Raw genomic sequence first — 15,491 nt, 5'->3', positions numbered from 1 at the left:
TATTTCAAGTCTAAAGCTACAGCAAAAGGACTTACCAGAATTTTAACAATTCTAAGACCCATGGCAAAATCTTGAAAAGGACATTGCTGTGGTCTGAGTGTTTTGTGTTCCCCCAAAATTTATATGTTGGAATCCTAGCCCCCAAGGTGATGGTATTAGGAAGTGGTGCCTTTGGGGAGGTGATTAGGTCATCAGAGTGAAGGCCTCATGGATTGGATGAGTGCCCTTATAAAATAGGCCCGAGGGATCTTGTTCTGCTTCCCACCACATGAGTACACATCAAGAATATACCTTATTTGGACCAGAAGACAGCCTTCACCAGACACCAAATCTGCTAGCATCTTAATCTTGGATTTCCCAGCCTCCAGAACTGTGAGAAATACATTTCAGTTTACAAGTTACCCAGTAGGTATTTTGTTATTGCAGCATAGACATACTAAGATAGACATCAGTTACTTCATAAACTTAGTAAATGTGGGGGTTTTTGTTTGTTTTTTCATTTTTGTGGGATTGGTATAGCAGTCCTGGAGGTACTGCTATGCTAGGTTGCTGTGTGGAGTGGGTGGAACAAGCTCCTATTACATCTCCCTGCTCCAGAAATCCATTGATACATTATCCTTGAATAGAGGGTGTATCAGATATTAAACTGATAAGAACACATACCTATACTTGATCTTAGCCAAAAGGCTGAGAAGCAGTCAGCAATTTGTTTGTTTGTTTTTTAACTGGGGCAGATATTGTACCACACACTGCAAATTTTAAGAAGAAAGGCCTTTCTTCAAGAAGCCATAAATTGGCAGGGAAGGGATGGAGTTGAGGAACTAGCAAATGAGTAAAATTATATCACAGTATATAAGCATGTTTGTTGTAATAGGCAAATAACTTATGACAGTATGTTGCAGTATAAGAATGTTGTAAAATTTGCACAAGATGAAAGAGACCTCATCAAGGGAGCCTGGACATACGAAAGAAAGCTTTCCAGAGGCAGCAGGGCCTGAACCAAGTTTGGAGGAATAATAGGACTCTTCTGAGGGTGGAATAAACATGCCAAATAAGAGGAAACTACATGTGCCAAAGTAGAAGTGAGTAATATTGGCATGTTTGGGAAACCTAAAAGTGTAGAACTAGTGAGCAGGAGAATGGTAGATGTTAAAGCTTCAGTAGAAAGCCGAGGCCAGTTAGCAGAAAGCCTTATTTGCCATGCTAAGTGGTTTGGATTTTATCCTAAAATTGCTGGATGGGTTAAAAAATGTTAAGAAAGGGAATTGTTCTGGCAACTGTGTAGGGGATAAATTTAGGGGGTTGAAGAAAGCTGGACAGACTGATGCCTAGAAATCTGGGCTGTTATAATTCAAGTGATAGATGAATGAGGATCCAAACTCAAGCAGGGACAACATGGGTGGAGAACAGGAGACAGATCATCATGTATTAGAATAAAACATGGTTTGCAAGCAAATAGGTGATGATGGTGAGTGAGAAGAAAGCTAAGCTGACTCACAGGTAGGGTTGCCAGATAGACGTGCTGTATTTAATGATTTTTGTCCAGCATCTGGTATTGACTTTGTCAGGACACCCTAAATGTACTCAGGGTTTTTTCCCCATTAATGAAAAATCAGCACTTAAAGATATTTTTATGCTTCAATAATTGGCACTTAAATCGCTTAAGTGGCAACAAAAGCTAGAAATCATACTTAAGTTTAATGCCAATTCAAGCTAGAAATCATACCTCTGCAAATAAAGATCTGAACAATCCCTTATAGTCTCTCCCACATTTGGCTGAGGGAAGACAAAAAGGGGGAACTGAGAATAAAAGTACTTGCTTTCCATATTGAAGAAAGGAAAAGACTGTTCTTTTGGCAGAAGTCCCTAGTTTTAAATAATCCCAGATAATTAGATCTTTGGATCAGTACACATGCTTTGAAAATCATTCAGCGGCAGCCTCACTCCAGTGGCTATTTCTGAATGTTACCAAGTTGATGACAGCCTGCAGCTCCTGGGCGTCGGCCAGTTAGTGACTGCTTCGTTTTCCTAGCTGTCGGTCTGCGAGCGCCTCACTCCAGTGGCCATGCTTCTGAAAGTCTGCCCGTCAGTACAGCCTTACTGCAGTGACCACGCTAGCAAACTTGAAAGTCTGACCATCCATAAGCACTCCTGCTTCTGAAAATCCACCAATCCCTGGACACCAAACTTCCAAAAACCTTGAATAAAATCAGCTCTGGCTCTCTTCAGGAATCAGTCCTTGCAAATGCAGCTCTCCCTTGCAGGTACACATGAAGTTCACCTTTTCTGTCACAATATCAAGTTCAGTTTATTGTTAATTTGTAAGTGTGCAACTATTTGAACAATTCAACCCCAATTTACTGTTAGTTGTGCCTCAACCTTGTGAGATTTTATTCAGTGTTTTCGATTGTTATAATTGTTATAATCTATTTTTTAATTTTATATTTTGTGTTAAGAATACATCTTTCGGCCGGGCGCGGTGGCTCACGCCTGTAATCCTAGCACTCTGGGAGGCCGAGGCGGGCGGATTGCTCAAGGTCAGGAGTTCAAAACCAGCCTGAGCGAGACCCCGTCTCTACCATAAAAAAATAGAAAGAAATTAATTGGCCAACTAATATATATAATATAAAAAAAATCAGCCGGGCATGGTGGCTCGTGCCTGTAGTCCCAGCTACTCGGGAGGCTGAGGCAGGAGGATCGCTTGAGCCCAGGAGTCTGAGGTTGCTGTGAGCTAGGCTGACGCCACGGCACTCACTCTAGCCTAGGCAAGAAAGCGAGACTCTGTCTCCAAAAAAAAAAAAAAAAAAAAAAAAAGAATACATCTTTCATTTTTTCCATCTTTCATTTGTGCATATTTGATTTCCAAATGCAAGTGCAAATTTCATTATTTTCAAAACATTGGGTATCTGTTAAATTAGGGAAAAGTCCTTTTGAGGCTCTTTCTGCAGTATAGAACTGTTAGTTCAATATAAAAAATGATGAAAAGTGAGATATAAACCAACATATACTAACAGCTAAACCTAAAAGGTATATATCCTCAACTACTAAAGAAAGGGATAAAATATTTCTGATTAAAAGAAATTCAAATGAAAATAAGTTGCAGAAGTTGTAATGACCTTCCACATTTTATATCATCACATCAATCTTTTCAGCTCAAAAATATTTTTTGATTCTAAAATTGCAGACATTTTCAAAGTGATAGGATAAAATCCACCACAATAAAAATGTAATTGCTCCATTTTCTATTGCAGAGATTAAAAATCTAAAATGCCTTATCCTTTTACAATATAACCTCAGGTGCAAATAATCACAGTGACAAAAAAATTTTTCCCTTGTGCAATGTTTTTGCTTTGAAAAATCTTGCTTATAAGGCTATCTTCTATCTTCTAGATTAGTGCTCAGAAACACTATAAAATTTTTGCAGAGCCTCAATTGAGTTAATAAAGAAAATTTTACTGCTTTGGTAGATATAAATACAAATTTAGGTAGATGCATTAAAGTACAAACAATTTTTTGACCAGGTACAGTGGCTAACACCTATAATCTCAGCACTTTGAGAGGCCGAGGCAGGAGGATCAGTTGAGGCCAGAAGTTTGAGACCAGCCTGGGCAATAGCGAGACCCCATCTCTACAAAAAAATTTAAAAGTATAAACAATTTTTATTCAAAATTAAAGCTAAGCCTGGAGTATTCTATGGAAAGTGTCTGCTCTCCTGCCCGTATTCTGCATGATGCTCCGCAGAAAACATCTGATGTCTGTTCTATTGACACTGAAGTAATCATCACGAAATATTATTACCCTTCCTCTTCAGCATTTAAACAGTTTTAACTGAGCAGTTAAAGAATTTTTGTGATTTTGTTGGCATTCAGTATTCTTTAATTCTCTAGCACTCAGAAACTTGTCGGGATTTCCAGTTTTAGCTGTGACATGTAAACAGCTTTGAAGTCCTCACTCCTGTCCTTAAAAGGCTGGACAAGCTGAAAATCAATGACTTTCCTTTTATCTTTCTGAGAACTGAGGTTGAAACACCGAAATCTGAAGAGACAGGCATATCCAAAGGCGAAGCCAAAATCTGCTTACTTGGAGCAGAAGCTACCAGAGCCATAAACTGGTAGGAAAACAAATGGTAATTTTGATGAATTGGTACAAGTTGAGTATGGGCCAGATTGGGAGTGAGGAACTCCTTGGGGGCCACAGTCTTAAGGGGCCCCCTCATACTTCCGTTGCCTTTAGCTCCAGGAATCCTACCAGATTCACAAGGTGATGATCCAGGAAATATTCCCTCAGGGCTCTGGCAGAAGAGGGTAACCACTGTGAAATACACCCAAGAGCCTTCCCCATTAAAAAAAAAAAAAACTACATTTCAAGGAGTTTGCTAGAGCCTTATTCTAGCTTGGGTGAAGGACATTCCTCCCTCTCTAGCTCTCTAGCTCTCTCGAACCTTCTTATCTCACCTAAGGGCGAGGAAATGTAGTCAACAGGGGTCAAGGCTTCACGGAAATAGATTGGGAATGCTGCAACCAGGGGAGGAAGTGCAGGGCGAGGAGGCAAAAAGCTAAGCCACTGGAGAAACGCTGAGAGGTCCCAGCCCCCACACAGACCCGCCAACAGGTTAATCAGAAGATTATAGAATGTGCCACCATGCCAACAGGGCTCCCGTACAGTCACACTGGATCACAGCCACAGAGCCACAAGACACAGACGCCCCGAGAGGTGTGTTCAGGGAAACCCCAAGTCAAGAGTGGAGAAGAAAACAAAAGATGCTCGAGGAATTTGAAACCGTCTGGCACACATGCCTCGCCGATTCCTAGCCAAGTTAACATAAACGTAGCAGCATATTAAAAAGGGTTACACACCATGACCAAATGGGATTTATCCCAGAAATCCAAGGTTTGTTCAACGTATGAAAATCAATTATACCACATGAATAGAATGAAGTGGGGGGGGGGCGCCTTGTGTTCATCTCGATGCAGAAAAAGCATTTCACAAATTCAGCGAATTCTGCAGTCACAGAGGGGCTGGGATGCAGCACTTGCCAGTGAAAGGGATGCAGCACTGCCACTGCGGGAGGTAGCAAAAGGATTCCGAGATCATGGATGTGCATTTGTAAGGAAGAGCAAACTCTTGTTTTGCAGCTGGGGCTACGGGGCCCAGAATCCTTTCCAATCCCTCCCCACGTTGAAGGAAGACACACCCTCTCCTAGGTGTCCCATCAAGCGCTGTGAAGGGATTTGTCTGATGCCATCGAAGTCCCAACTCCTTAAGCTAACCGACAGGGAGCACATCCGGGATAGACTTGATTGAATCGGGAGGGTGAGACGGGACTTTGCCTCTTGTGCAAAAGAAGATATTGAGGTTCAGAGAACGAAGACCACACCTGAGCTCACAGAGCGAGTGAAAGTGCCGAGACGGTTTCAGATCCTTTCCTGGAAAACCGAAGTCTTGATACGCAGCACCCACTGCGAGTAATGGCCTGTTCCTTGACACTGGGCCAGCTTCTGCCCACTGGGCCCTGGACCAGCTCTCTTTGGCCTCTTATAAAGACACTAATCTCATTCTTGAGGGCTTTACCCTCATGACCTCATCTAGCCTTAATTATCTCCCAAAGGCGTCACGCCCTAAGGCCATCGCACTAAGGAGCAGAGTTTCAACATATGACTTTTGGAGGAAAACAAGCATTCACCTGTGACATTTAACCCTCAGTTACTTTTTTCTGCTTCTCTCTTCACTCCTTCCAGATTCCCTTGAACTCCAAAATTTTGGCTGTGTAAATTATCATGAATATTATTTTGGGTTGGTATTGAACTATTAATTGGTGATTTCAATTTTTAAAAATTTTATTCATTTTATTTTTTTTTCAGGGTACATGTGATAATTTAAAGTGTATTTATTTATTTATTATATCTAAATTAAATTTATTTAATATTTATTTATTTATTTACAGTCTCACTCTGTTGCCTAGGCTAGAGTGCTGTGGCGTCAGCCTAGCTCACGGCAACCTCAAAATCCTGGGCTCAAGAGATCCTCCTGCCTCAGCCTCCCGAGTAGCTGGGACTACAGGTATGTGCCACCATGCCCATCTAACTTTTTCTCTATATATTTTTAGTTTGTTTGGGTAATATCTTTCTATATTTTTTAGTAGAGATGGGGTCTCACTCTTGCTGGGGCTGGTCTCGAACTCCTGAGCTCAAACAACCCGCCAGCCTCGGCCTCCCAGAGTGCTAGGATTACAGGCGTGAGCCACCGCGCCCGGCCCATGTGATGATTTAATACATTTATATTATTTGTAAAAATCATATCAGTGTGATTGGGATGTCTACCACCTTAAATATTTGCCTTCTTTATGCCAGAAACATTTGAATTATTCTCTTTTAGGTATTTTGAAATATACCATAGATTATTGCGTTGTCACCCTACTGATCTCTCCAACACTAGGTCTTATTCTATTGGTACCCCTTATTCTATGTCTCTTCACTCAACCTTGAAAACACAGGCAGCTCTAAACCATGGTGAAATCCACACTCTTTATAGGATTTCTACGACCGTTAGGCTTGAAAGCCACGTGCCTGGCCTGTCCTCCCAGAGGGGCCCTGGAGAGAATCCTGGGCCATAACTGGGAGCACCACTTCTCAGGTTTCTCTCTTCCATTGTACGTTCCAGTGCATGGCTGTTAAGGAAGCCCCTTCAGAAAGCCCAGCCCTTCGCACTGTGCCAGGAGCAGGGAAGAAATTCTGAGACGGGGCCCTGCCCACAGGTTTGACACTGAAACATCCGAACAGATCCCCTTACATTAGGTAATTTTCCCAAATGTTTAAAACTGAACGCCCATGTTTCCTCACCCTGAAAAAGACGAGTAGCCCTGGCCGGGCGTGGTGGCTCACGCCTATAATCCTAGCACTTGGGAGGCTGGGGCAGGAGGATCGCTCAAGGTCAGGAGTTCCAGACCAGCCTGAGCAAGAGCGATACACTGTCTCTACTAAAAGTAGAAAGAAATTAGCTGGACAACTAAGAATATATATATATATATGTATATAATTAGCCGGGCATGGTGGCACATGCCTGTAATCCTAGCTACTTGGGAGGCTGAGGCAGGAGGATTGCTTGAGCCCAGGAGTTTGAGGTTGCTGTGAGCTAGGCTGATGCCACGGCACTCTAGGCCGGGCAACAGAGTGAGACCCCGGCTTAAAAAAAAAGAAAAAATAAAAAAGACAAGTAGCCCTGAAAGCGAGTGTAAGTCATTTCTTTTAAATTCAGATCCCCTTCTTGAATAAATCTTAAATCTTTCCTAATTGCCTAATCTTCTGCCCCAGGCCCCAGAGACTCCATCAATTGTCAGAAATCAAAAGCTCCCTGGCCGTTGGTCCCTCTTAAAGCTGAGCTGCTCAGCCCTGAAGATCAGAACCGCTGGAGCCCGTCGGAACTCCAGAAGCTCGGGTCCAACCTGGATCATCATGGCGTAGGGCTCTCTGAGAAGGGACTCAGGATGCTAGACCCTCTCCTGGTGATTCTAGCCTGCAGCCTAGAGAGTTCTAATCTAATCCAAATCCTTCGGAGGGTGCAGTGACCAAGACAGGGACCAAGACAGGCCCCGCGCTCAGTGCAGCAGTGCAGAGATCTCAACCCAGGCCTCCTCCTAGAAGCCTCCGGGGAGATTCCCATAAACACAAGACCCTGGTCCTGGGGGCACGATAATTAAGTCTGAATCACTAGGTTTGGCCTTTGCAAAACCTGCAAAGCGATTCCACCGTAGAGTCGGGGCCGGGAAGGCGTTCCACCGCTGAACTCACTTGCAGACCCGGTCCAGGACTTCACTGGCTCACGGAGCTGTGGGAGAGAGGGACCCGACCGGGAGTTAGGCTGAAATGTACGCAGCGCTGGTGGAGGTCGAGGTCAGCGTGGCAGCACCCGTCACCGGCCGAGAAGGCCTCTGTGCCCGGGGTGAGCAGCGAGGCCCCGTGCAGCCAGTCCATGCAGAGGAGGAAGGTGGCCGGAGCGTGGCTGTCCAGAGAAAAGCACGGGGATCCGTAGCTGCCACGCGGACGAAGAATGGCTGTGTCAGAAACAGCCTGGTTGCGTCCCGCGGGCAGTGTGACCCGGGTCCCCGTTAGGTGGGTCGGCTGTCGCCCGCAGAAGTGACCCTTGATGCCTGCGCTGTTTCAGTTCCAGCGTGGGTAAAAGGTTAACGCCACGCGCATCTGTACAGCAGGGTTTCCTTTGATTTCTGCTTGAGAGGAAACTGTCGCTGGGGAAGAAAAAGGATCCAGGAATTGTTTCTGCATGTCTGCTTTCAAACCAGCCCGCATGTGGCTGTCATCTACACCAGGGGAGGAGCCCCGAAAAGCATGGGAGGTGGGTGGTGCTGGTGTAGACAGGCGGGTGGTGCTGGTGTAGACCCTCTGAGTGGGGCTCTCTGTGGGATAGAAATCGACAAGAGGCCAAGCCAGGTCACAGAGGAGGCTAATCTATAGGGGACTATTATGTTCCCACGTAGGGAAGGGGAGTTCAGAGAGTTTTAAGGAGGCTTAGGTGGGAAAAGGATGAGGTGTGAGCACAGGGAGGTGCAGATTTTCTTGTGCCTGTGTGGTTTTAGTACCTGCCCTCATCGTCCTATATTTCATTACCATGTTATTAATGGCTCTCCACCCATGGGTGAGATTTTTAGCCTTAAAATGAGATTATAATGAGGGAAAAGTCAGGGTAAGGCCAGTGCTGGAGGGCAGGGGTGTCCTTTTTGGCTTAGAGGGGTTAGATCCAGACAGGTCTGGGTTTCTGCAGCCAGGTTCCTTACCAGCTGGCGTTGGCATCTCACCCCCCCGGTGGTCTTGGGGAAGCACCGCTCAAGAGACAGGCGCCTGGCCGCCCCCTTACACGCACCGGTCTGGGCTGCAGGCCAGCAGCTCGGAGGTCACCTGCAGTTTGCTCTTCTGTCGTTAGTCTGCGTCACGCAGCCCCACGCTGCCTCCCGGGTCAGCAGGGAGGCCTGAGTCCTGTCCCTGTGCTGCCTCCCTGGGCCTGCCAGGTGTGGCACTGGGGGTGCCTAAAGTCCCCGTGTGCCTGCAACGGGACACAGGCCCGCCTGGGCAGGGGACTGGGTGTCCGTTAGCATCTGGGGAGGCGCAGGAGCAGCTGGGTGGGACCTCTGTCTCTGCAGGGTGGGGGCGTGGCTCAGGCCAGGCCGGAGGTGGGAGGCCCGGGGACCAGTCTCCCGGCCACGCGACATCAGGGCGTGGAGGCCTGAAATCTGTCTGCAGAAAGGAGAGGACGTGGCGTTCTCAGATGACACGGAAAGAATCAAACATTAGTCCGCAATTGAGTTTGCCCTGACTTCGGAGGGTCCCGCTCAGTGCACTCAGGCTCCATCCTGAGATAAAGGGCGTCGACGTAAAGGATTGGGAATAAATCCCGAGATTCCAGATTTATTTGGAGTGGGCTCCTAACCCTGGACTACCTCTGAGATGCCAAAACCAAGAAACGATCTAAGCCTTGTGTTCCCCAGCATGCTCCATCGCCCCGGGCACTCAGTGCTGTCCTCTGTCCCCACCATCAAATAGTTAGTTAGATAGTTAGTTAAATAGTTGCTCCAACTATTTAATATGAACCCCCCCAGACCTGGCCTTGGCCTCTTCTCCCGTCCTGGGGCATAACAAGTCTCAAGCCCGCCCTGCAGGCAGAACGCTCTGCTCCTCTCCCCGCCCCTCCCTAAACTCTTCTTTCTGCCTGGGCCTCCTAGAGGGCCCCCCCACCACCACCCCCCACCCTCCCATCCCACCCCCTGCTGCCATCCTGCCCACCCTCAGCCCGCTGAAGCCTGGTCTCTTCCCCTAACCCTCCGTTCAGACCACCGCAGCAAGTCACAAAGAATCCTAGTGACAAACTCAGAGAATGTCGCTGACCATTCCATGCTACCTTGGGGGACAGGGGCAGTTTGTTTGCAGGAATGTCGCAAGCCCTCCCTTTGATTTTAGATGTGGTCGCAGAGACCCTGGGAGTCCCTGGGAGTCCCTCCCTCGCTGATCTCTATTTTCTTTTTTTTTATACAGTCTCACTTTGTTGCCCAGGCTAGAGTGAGTGCCGTGGCGTCAGCCTAGCTCACAGCAACCTCACACTCCTGGGCTCAAGCAATCCTCCGGCCTCAGCCTTCCGAGTAGCTGGGACTACAGGCATGCGCCACCATGCCAGGCTCATTTTCTTTCTATATATTTTTAGTTGGCCAATTAATTTCTTTCTATTTTTAGTAGAGACAGGGTCTCACTCTTGCTCAGAGCTGGTTTTGAACTCCTGACCTGGAGCGATCCTCCCGCCTCGGCCTCCCAGAGTGCTAGGATTACAGGCGTGAGCCACCGCGCCCAGCCCCCTCGCTGATCTCTAATTTCTCTGTCCCGTTTACTCAATCTCATTTTATCCAGGTGAAGGGATTTTGCATATGCAATGATTAGCTTATCCCGAGTCAATCCAGAAGCTGGATGAGGGTGGGTCTGGCTCAGTCCCACCCAAGGCCTTTAAAAGAGGCCAGACCTGCGCTGGCTTCAGACACACCAGAGGCAGAGAGGGGCAAGCTCATCCTCGCACCCGCAGCTCCCGACTCCCGGATTCCACGGGGAAGAGGCAGTGCCAGCTCTCTGTCACCGCCGGACTAGGCTCTGCAGCTGCAGGGAGAAGACTGCCAGGAGAAAACTCAGGAGTAACCATGCAGGTGAGTTGGAGCGAGCTGGCTTCCTGTTTCAGGGGAGGAAGGCTGGATTGTCCTCACAAGAAGTTTCTGTAGCCATTAAAATGTGTGCCGTTCATGGCGGGCGCGGTGGCTCACGCCTGTCACCCTGGCACTCTGGGAGGCCGAGGCGGGAGGATTGCTGGAGGTCAGGAGTTCAAAACCAGCCTGAACAAAAGCGAGACCCCCGTCTCTACTATAAATAGAAAGAAATTAATTGGCCAACTAATATATATATAGAAAAAATGAGCCGGGCATGGTGGCGCATGCCTGTAGTCCCAGCTACAGGGGAGGCTGAGGCAGGAGGATCGCTTGAGCCCAGGAGTTGGAGGTTGCTGTGAGCGAGGCTGACGCCCGGGCACTCACTCTAGCCCAAGCAACACAGTGAGACTCTGTCTTTAAAAAAAAAAAAAATTGTGTGCCGTTCTTTACAAATATAACTCTCCCCATGGTAAGCCTGATGGAAGGTGTTATTACTGTATCCATCTTACAGTGAGGGAAACTGAGGCACGGCACAGCCGACTACCTTGTGTGGGGACCCAGAGGTGTACTTACGAGAGCCGGGAGAAACCAGCTCTCTGCTTACCGAGTGCGTGACCTGCACAACTGTCCCGCGCTGCCCGTCCACGTCGTGGTTTATCTCTCACAAACTCCTGATGTTGATTGGATTGTGTATCTGCTTAAAGGCTCAGCTTAGTTATTCCGTTTTTCCTCTCCGTGAGTTCCGTTTGGGTTCTCTGTATCTTCCTACTCGCGTACACACTCCTGCTTCCACGACACGCTTGGCTTTAGGCAACCTCTTACACGCTGTTTGAAGTCTGGCTCCACTAATCCCATCATCTGTGTCACTTCTGGGTCTGTTGATGCAATTTCTACTCGTGGTGAGCCGGCTATCTCTGTTTTGTTGCATGCCAGGTCTTGTAGGTAGGAGGTCACACCGTGCATTTTACATGCTTAGGAGCTGGATATTTTGTGTTCCTTTAATGTTGAGATTTTTTTTTTTGTCAGGCAGTTAAATTACTTGGAAATAAGTAATGGTGATGGTTTGGGGATCATCTTGAATTTCTTTTTCTTCTTTTTTTAATTTCAGGATATTATGGGGTTACAAACGTTTTGGTTACATATATTGCTTTTGTACCATTTGAGTCAAAGTCATAAATGTGCCCATCACACAGATAGTGTGCATTGTACCCGTTAGGTGTGACTCTACCCATCCCCTCCTCCCCCCTCCCACCTGGTTGATTTCGGATGAATGTTATTTCCATATATACACATAGGTGTTGGTCAATTAGTTCCAATTTAATGGTGAGTACGTGTCGTGTTTGTTTTACCATTGTTGTGATACCTCATTTAGAAGAATGGTCTCTGTTTTCATCCTTAATACAAGAGGTGCTAGTTCACCATTTTTTATGGCTGAGTAGTACTCCATGGCATACACATACCACATTTTATTAATCCACTCATGTATTGATGGGCACTTGGGTTGTTTCCACATCTTTACAATTGTGAATTGTGCTGCTATAAACATTTGAGTGCAGATGTCTTTTTATAGAACGTCTTTATTCCTTTTGGGTAAATACCCAGTACCCAGTAGTAGGATTGCTGGATAAAAGGGTAGTTCTACTTTTAGTTCTTTGAGGACTCTCCATATTGTTTTCCAGAGGCTGTACTAGCTTGCAGTCCCACCAGCAGTGTATGAGTGTTCCCATCTCTCCACAACCAGGCCAGCATTTGTTGTTTGGGGACTTTTCGATAAAAGCCATTCTCACTAGAGTTGAGTGATATCTCATTGTCATTTTGATTTGCATTTCCCCGATGTTTAGAGATGTCGAGCATTTTTTTATGTTTCCGGTCTGTCAGTCTGTCTTCTTTTGAAAAGTTTCTGTTCATGTCTTTTGCCCACTTTTTAATGGGCTTGTTTGATTTTTTTTTCTTGCTGATTTTCTTGAGTTCTTTATAGATTCTAGTTATCAGTCCTTTATCCAATGTGTAGCATGCAAACATTTTCTCCCATTCTGTAGGTTGTCTGTTTCCTCTATTGGTTGTGTCCTTGGCTGTGCAGAAACTTTTTAATTTGATCAAGTCCCATTTGTCTAGTCTTCAGTCGATAGATATCATTAAATATGAAATGTCCGATTTCCTTAGTACTAGGTTTGACAGTAGCTGTTTCTGACATTTCGTTTTGACACTTCTTGTTTTACTTTTATTGTGAAGGTGCATCCTCAGTCTTTTCAAATGCATATTTTGGCCTGTCATTATCTGTCAAACTTTTTTTTTTTAGAGAAATTTTTGTGGAACCATGAATAAGTCAAAAATACGTGTTAGTTTTTTAATATGAGTTCTGTTTTTTGCTTTTTTTCTCCCAAATATCCAAATATGAGTTCTGTTGTGGGACGCTACCTCCCCAGGGTTCCTACTCTGGAAGACACTCTGCTTGGTTTCCCGCTCCTTGCTCTCCTAGCCTGGAAATTCTGTATGAGTTTGAGCTGGGCACTTGTAGGGCCCACACATTTGCTTCCTGCCTCCACACACTGTTGGTTTCTATAGTTCCTCTGGCACAGTCTGATTTGACGTTGAGAATTAAGTGCTTCATCAATAGTTTGCAAATGAGGTCCCCATTATTTTAGAATATACGTTTCAGTTCTTTTTTTTTTTCTATTTTTATTCTTTTTTTCCCTTCCTCCAATGTTAACATTTTGCTCACTACATTTCAGTTCTTTTTTTTTTTTTTTTTTTTGAGACAGAGTCTCACTTTGTTGCCCAGGCTAGAGTGAGTGCCGTGGCGTCAGCCTAGCTCACAGCAACCTCAAACTCCTGGGCTCAAGCGATCCTCCTGCCTCAGCCTCCCGAGTAGTTGGGACTACAGGCATACGCCACCATGCCTAGCTAATTTTTTCTATATATATTTTTAGTTGGTCAATTCATTTCTTTCTATTTTTCAGTAGAGACGGGGTCTTGCTCAGGCTGATTTTGAACTCCTGACCTCGAGCAATCCGCCTGTCTCGGCCTCCCAGAGTGCTAGGATTACAGGCGTGAGCCACCGCGCCCGGCTACATTTCAGTTCTTAAGAGTCGAGAATGTCTGATTTTTATTTTTAATGTTGTGATTGGCTAACACTTTAATCCTTTCACTGTTAAATAAGAGTTTGGCTGGGCACAGTGACGCTCACCTATGATCTCAGCACTTTGGGAGGAGCACTTGAGCCCAGGAGTTCCGATTCCAGCCTGTGCAACACAGTGAGATCTCTGTACACGAAACAATAGAGACAATTAGCCGCGCGTGATGGCGCACACATGTAGAAGACCCAGCTACTTGGGAGGTTGGGGCAAAAGAATCCCTTCAGCCCAGGAATTCAAAGTTGCAGTGAGCTATGACCAAGCCCTGTACTCCGGCCTGGGCAGCAGAACAAGACCCTGTCTCTAAAATAGTAATAATAATTAAAAGGTTTCCTACCATGTAAATATTCACCTCTTAATTATATCTTATTTTTAAATAGGAAGTGAGACATGAAACTAAAATTACCGGAAACTCTCAGATAGTCAAGAAGGAAAAAGAAAAACCGGAAGCACCATTAGGTAATGTTCTTGGCATCCTATTTATGTCACAGGAAACTTTCTCTCCCGTCCCCATCTTCCCCAGATCTGACCAAGGGGAGTCGGGTGCAGCCCAGGGGACCCCAGGGCCGTCCTCAGCACCCCGGGAGCCCCCTGCCCCCAGCCCTGGTGGAGGTGAAGGGCCCTGCTGTGGCGTGGGGTGTGAGCCCCAATCCGGGGAGCAAATGTGCCATCTCGGCCCCATCGATGTTTTCTGGAACTTGAGCAAGACCCAGACCCTCTGATGCTCCTGACCTGCCCCAGTGACCGCCTGGGCATCGGGACTCAGACGCTGAGTGCCCGAACTTCTCATCTAAGCCGTTGTCTCCCACTAAGGAATAAAGCCATGTCCGGGCCTGTCAGGTGTGTGTGTGGGGGGGATCTGTGCCCCGGGTGTGCATGTGACTCATGCCAAATCATCCGCGTTGCTCTGTCCCTTCTAGAGTGCTTAGTGAAATCATGGAGTCACCAGGAAATCTGGAGTTTCCTGCAAGAGTGGGAATCTCTTGAACGTGAGGTGTACTTCAAGGTGAGGAAGAAGAACTACGTAATAGCTAAAGAAGCTGCCCGGCGTCTCAAGCAGAGGGGCATAAAGAAGAGCTGGCAGGACTGTCTGCAGATGCTGACAAACTTGCGGGATCTGTACTACACCGTCCGTGAGGCCAACGAGAGGCCGAGGAGCGAGCCCTTGCCGTGCCCTTACGGAGACGCCCTGCACAGGATCATGGGATACAGATGGAAGGCCAACGTCTTCTCAGGTTTGTCTCTCCCCGCCTTCATCTTCATGGTCCCTTAGCAAGCGGCATCGGCTGGCCCTGCCACCCCTGTGCCCTGAACATGGAGGGGACGGTGGGCCTGGCCCTGCTGAGCGTTGCTGAGCAGTGTCACAAGGTGTGCACACAGCACAGGAGACTTGCTGCTCTGTTGCATCTGTCTCTGCTTATCCTATTTGCTCCCCAACACCAGTGACCCTGGGGGACTTTGTTCATCAGGACCGGGCGTGGCCCCAGGGCTGGCCTAGGGCATAGGCGAGTGTTCAGGGACAGGGCACGTTCTCATGAGCTGTCCATGTGCTTTTCTCTCTCATGTCCTCCCTCTGCAGATGTGGTTGACCTCCTGCCTCATGAGTTCCAGCCCCCTGAGTGCCAGCACCCCCAGTTCCAGCCCCCTGAGTTCCAGCCCCCCCAGTT

General features: G+C 46.8%; 1 non-coding gene across 1 annotated transcript; it reads right to left on the bottom strand.

Moving 5' to 3' along the window:
- Positions 1–508: 508 nt before the first annotated feature.
- LOC142865511 (U2 spliceosomal RNA) lies at positions 509–699 on the bottom strand. Its single transcript, XR_012915712.1, has one exon. It is a non-coding gene; the product is annotated as a U2 spliceosomal RNA (small nuclear RNA).
- Positions 700–15,491: the final 14,792 nt, after the last annotated feature.

The sequence above is a fragment of the Microcebus murinus genome, chromosome 28 (genome assembly GCF_040939455.1).
Source record: "Microcebus murinus isolate Inina chromosome 28, M.murinus_Inina_mat1.0, whole genome shotgun sequence".
Lineage (NCBI taxonomy): Eukaryota > Metazoa > Chordata > Mammalia > Primates > Cheirogaleidae > Microcebus > Microcebus murinus.
This window is presented reverse-complemented; position numbering and strand designations above follow the sequence as displayed.